We start from the raw sequence: 6,000 nt of genomic DNA on the forward strand, positions 1-6,000 counted from the left end.
AACTGAATGGGAGTTTTTCCTGATTTACCTAGATACTTAAACCTTCCTTTTCATTTTTTTTTTCAGATTTTGCATATGAACACAAAACACTGACCAAGCATATTCTGTTCCTAAATGATTTGTTGCTTTTTGAATAGGGATATCGAGTGAGGTGTGGGGCAGACACCAGATCTGCTGCTCTGCAGAACATATTTCTGTATCAAGATTGGACTGAATTCCTTTGAGGTCTCCTCCAACCAGGGTTGCCAGATAAAACACCAGATTCCCAGTTACATCTGGATTTTAAATAAACAACAAATAATTATTAGTATAAGTATATTTTAAATATTGTACAGACACACTTTTACTAAAAATTATTTGTCTGAAATTCAAATTTAATTGGGTATCCTGTATTTTTATTTGCTAAATCTGGCAGCCCTACTTCCAGCTGTGAGATTGTGAAAGCTGTGATTCCCTTGAGCATAGTTCTCAGCTGCAAGTGATGAAGGGGTTGTCATTTTCCTGTTAGATTTTGTCCCACATCCAAAATACACTCTGATTTACTTTCTGTAACTTCCTATAATGAAAATAATTGTAATCTTATGTTGTGTATCACTTTTTAAAGGCCCACTAATAAGCATGGCAGCATTTTCTAGTTTTTGCAATATAACATAGTCAACAAAAAGAGAATAAATCAGCTTCAATTATCTTCTATCTTCTCTAGTAAAGGGAATGATTTTCAAAGACAGAGCAAGTAGTTAAAAGAGTTAAAAGAGAGTCGAAGTTAGAGGTAGGTGGTAAACAGCAAGACAGGCGCTAGACATTTTAATAGATTCAGATCTGTGGACCAAGATGAATTATGTCAGCCCTGTCTCAATGGCTGGGCTCTGCCCTCTGTGTTCACCACAGCTGAGACCATTAATTTTCCGCTTTGTAGGCACAGTCCCACATTTGATCTCTAATAAATCTGGACATGGAGATTGGCTATCCCGCATCCAGACACCTGTCCTGCTGGGCCAAAATCCAAGATAAATGGGAATAAAATCTCTACCACCCACTATGGAAAATGGAGGACACATTTGTCTCTCAATAACCTGGACACAAGGCAAATTTAAATCAAGTAGATACTTCTCCTTAGAATTTTGAATCTAAAGAGAATGATGAAGTGGTTCAGGGACAGAGCTTATTCATGGTAGCTGTGACAGGATCTAGAGTCGGGCAGTAAGGTAGCCATTGCTGAAGGGCGCTGGCATTCAGCATTGGGTTGGCGAGTGCACAGTGGTGATGGTGCCAGCATCCTAAGGAAACTGTCCCTGTGACGTCATTTTGATTATGCCTTGCTCTCTGATCCAGGTTCTCCAGAATTTAGGACAATTCAGTGAGCTACTCAATATTCTTCTTTTCTTAGGCTTCTAGAGTTAATTTCTATTTTTGCTTCCTAGAATTCTAATCAGAAGAGCTCCCAAACTATTGCCTTCCCATACCAGACATGTCCCCATTTCCAGCACAGAGCTGGTCTTCTACTCTCTTACCTTCTGTAGCTCTTGCCAAACCTCCCCCTATGAACAGATCTGAGTAGATCCCCATTCCTCCCCTACATTCAGACAACAGAGATATGAAATGACTGATTTCCAAAAGTGCATCTGCACAGATTCTATGACACTCTGCTTTGCCAGCCTGTTTGGGTCTTACTGTGGCTGAATCATAATTGAGTTTGTGCCACAACATGAATATGGGTCCAACCAGCCCACCCATGGTTGAGCTGCATCTTGTTTCTCCTCTCTCTCCCTCTCTCTCTCTCTCTCTCTCTCTCTCTCTGCCCTTGTGTTACCTCAAGAAAATATGCCAGCCTGGAATACTAAAAGCATGTAAACAGTGAGAATCTAAATAATCATGGAAAATAAAAGGAGGACAGAAGATGGGAAACAAGTAAGTATTGTCTCTATTTTCAAATATGAAGACATGGTAGATTTCCAAATGACACAATGTTGAGTTTGACCCAGTTTCTAAAACAGATTAGTAAATAAATTATTTGCTAGTATTTAGAAAAAGAAAGAATGATTAGTAGACTCAGATTCACTAAAAAAATGTTGTATCATCCTAATTATATGTACTTTAAAGATTTTCATTGAAACACATGAAAATGGTTTTCTAAAAATGCCAAATAGCCCTAAAAGATGAAGATTTATCATGAAAATAAAGGATCTCTGCTCACCCATTCACAGCTCCCAGCCATAGTTAAACTATGTTTAACTCTTTTAGCTATTTCTTCTATAGCTATATTTGTCTCTCTATATAGATATTGCTTATAAGGTATATTTTAATTTATGAATTTTAGGTGCTATCAATTGACTTACTATTATAACAGGTTAGGATATTTTTATATACACATTATTTTTCCCTCCCATACTTTCTCCTTCCAATAGATGAATGTAGGTTGATTCAATAATTACAGTTTATATTATTATGAATTTGGGACCATTGCTAAATGCAGAGCCAAACCACATTCAATTATTACATTTCTTTCCTTGCTCATGTTTTAGTTTTCCTTGTAATTTCGAATTGACTTTTGTTTTGAATCTCTCATCCCATATGCAATCCACAAATCCTAAATTTTTCCCCCAATTGTTGTATATATCGGGTAATCTGAGTTGCCCTTATTCCTAGAGGCCTCCCTCCTAGAGCCCTCTCCCCTCCTGCTTCCCGGGTGTTACTTTAGGGCTTCCCATTATTGCTATCTGGGGTTAAATCCACTATTTCATAGACCCATGTCTTCCTTTTTCTCAATTTACTCCTTTTGTTTTCCTGGAGAATATCCTCAAAAAGTTTTGTAAGAAAAGATCCATAATGAAGAGGAAGAAAAAGACTTGTTTTCATTCAACTTTTGAGCTCTTTTCATGGAATATCTCTGGACTAGTGACTTAAGGATCACACACTGATTAATAGTGCTCTATGTAAAAAACATAGTGGAGGGCTTCCCTGGTGGCGCAGCGGTTGAGAATCTGCCTGCCGATGCAGCGGACATGGGTTCGAGCCCTGGTCTGGGAAGATCCCACATGCCACGGAGCAACTAGGCCCGTGAGCCACACTACTGAGCCTGCGCGTCTGGAGCCTGTGCTCCGCAACGAGAGGCCGCGATAGTGAGAGGCCTGCGCACCGCGATGAAGAGTGGCCCCCGCTTGCCACAACTAGAGAAAGCCCTTGCACAGAAATGAAGACCCAACACAGACAAAAAATAAATAAATTAATTAAAAAAAAAAAAACATAGTGGAAAAATGTGACATGCTATGTAATGCTTAAACCTAAAGCATTACCAAATTGCCACAATTCCAAGATGTTTACTTTTTTTCACATTTTTAACATTTCTAAATTTGGAATCAGCTTTAGATTGTTTACTTTGAATGTGGTAGCATATTTTCATTTTTTTTTCTGAAAATTCCTATTAAGTGCCTTACCACTGGTTTTATTTTAGAACAGAAGAAATGTGATATCTTTCTTGAGCACTTGTACACTTCACAGCATAAAGGCTTTCCCTGATCCTCCCAGATCCTCCAATTGTGGTAGATATTCATAAGGTGCTTGAGACTTTTTAAATTGCTCAATAATGTTAGCAGAAGGCTGAGCTAAAACCCCTTTTCTGGGACAAAGGATTTAGGCTACGAATGGAGGCAAGAGGCCTCACCCCTGAAATCGGGGTTGAGGAGATGAGAATTAGTACTTGGTGTTGCAAGAACTAGTTTAAGTAGAGATGAGAAGATTATTGTAAGGATACAAAAGTTACTCATAGAAGCCACGAGCAAAGATGTGCCCAGGCCTAGAGAGCAGTCTGCATGCAGGCTTGGAGCATTTTAGACAGGGCAGGAAAGCATGTCTGTACCAGGTTCTATTCCCCTCTCTCACAGCACGTGAGCTTCCAATGCCTCATGAGACTCTACGTGGTATGTCACAGCTACCCTGGTTTCTATTTTCTCTGTTCAAAGTCCCGTCCAGACTAAAACTGGAATCGCTTAGAGACCCCTAGGGGACAGAGTCCTGAGTCAAATGCTCACTCTTGGATCAGTCAGCTGTTGCCGGGAGGATGAGGATTGTATTATAAGAATACGCTTCTCTCATGTAAACATTTGTATGGGACGGTGGAAGGGGTTGTCTTCAGAAAATGGGAAAGGAATCCAAGCAGACAAAATAACTAACTTATCAAAGGTCAAAATCAAAACCGAAATTAAAACAAAAACAGAAAAGGAAAGGCCAATAACATTCTGGAACTCAACATGAGATGCATAGATTTAGCAAGTAACAGACAGAGTCACAAAGCCAGCTCCTCCTTTCCTTCTCTTCACACGGTTGAGCCAATCTGGAAATTTGTTTATTCCAGAAAGTATCAAAGATGACCATACCTTTGTGAAATTTTATTAAATGTGGGGGAGAATCGGAAGGGTCCAGGGGCAGAGGTGAAGGTGGAATCAAAAGCTCTAAGTTTAGACCCAAGCTCTGATTTCCAGACACCTCTTCTCGAAAGTTAATCCACGATTCCATCAAACTAAGAAGAAAAGAATTCATCATTACTTTTCTCACTTTACTTAGAACTTCTAGTATCACTTGTTTTTCTCAAGTTAAGTCATGTTTAGGATCGTCCACTCCACCTTTGAGTGCAATTGCCCTGCCAGTGCGTAACAACTGAGACTACTACTCAATACCCAGGCCAGTTAGAATCTGTCCCCTATCCCAGTTAGGTCTTAATCATGTAAATGATGCCTACAAAGCAGTTATACAATATGACATGCTGCAAACTCTCTATTGTTATTTAAAGAAGATAACTGAGCACTTCTGCTTTTATTTTTTTGCCCCTTAGAAAAAAGACAAAATGAAAGTTATTTCTACTCAGTTGCCCCTACCTGGCAGGCACCCAGCTACACTCTGGGGAATAATCCCATACTCCTTCTTTCCTTTATTTGATGATGTATTCAAGATATTTGAGTCACCACCTGGTGCCAGGTGTTATTCTGGTTGCAGGTTCAGAGGTGCAGAGGACAAATGATTCCTATACTTAAGGATCTCCCAAGCAAAATTTCCAGATCATCAATATCTCTTTCTCCTGCTTACATTCGGACCTCAAGAGGCAATGCATTCTTCCCAGAGCTCTCTCATCAGCTCTCTTCCTTTTTCATGCTGACCAGCCCAACATCAAAGACATTCTTCTTTGGTGTGACATGGGCTGAATCTTCCTCTGCTTGACGTAGTGCCTGACAGGAAGGTTGGCGGCTTCTCCACTGTCAGTCAGTACAAAATATTGTGGTAGACCACCTTGAAGCTGAGGCTGGGGGCAGCTGGTGGAGCAGAGAGGAAATAGCTTCTATTTTGAAAGTGCTGAGTGGAGAAGTAAAAGCAGAAGAGGAAAACTCTGACCTGCTCCTCCCCCAAGTTTCTCAGCCTCTGCTGTTCACCAACCTAAAATGTTACTCATTAGACTTTCCATGGGAGACTCTAAGGTTCTTGGACCCTCCCTTGAGCTGGAGATTTCCCCTGGTACAAGACCACCAGTGTAGCCACCTAACCAGCAGGCTGGGGAAGGATCTGTCTGAGGAAGGAGAGATGTCAGTGGTCTGAGGGGGACTTCTGTATCAGCGGAAAAGCTGATTTTTGTTCCACTCGCCACACCATATAAGTGTCACATTGCGATGTTTCTCCTCATGATGCTTCACCATGTGCCTATGGGTTACAGTGTTCTTATTCAATGTGGTTTTTGTGTACTGTATTCTGGGGGGGGTTGCATGTGGCAAAGACAAACCATTTCCTCCAATATCCACATGCCCTCATGATCCTTTCAGTGGCCTTTACCTGACATCAGTGGGGAATCATCAGCTCCATTCTATGAGGGAGGATCCTCAGCACCTCTGCAGGGTTAGGCTAGCAAGGATGCTCCTTGAACACCTGAAAACATCCTGTCAATCCCAGTGGTCATGAGGTCCAACATGTCAGTGGAGGTTATGCCTCTGAATATTTCTTGTATGTTGAGCTCCGTAT

Source organism: Delphinapterus leucas, chromosome 1, assembly GCF_059928025.1.
Source record: "Delphinapterus leucas isolate spDelLeu-1000000601 "Yukka" chromosome 1, BTC_Dleu_Yukka2, whole genome shotgun sequence".
NCBI lineage: Eukaryota > Metazoa > Chordata > Mammalia > Artiodactyla > Monodontidae > Delphinapterus > Delphinapterus leucas.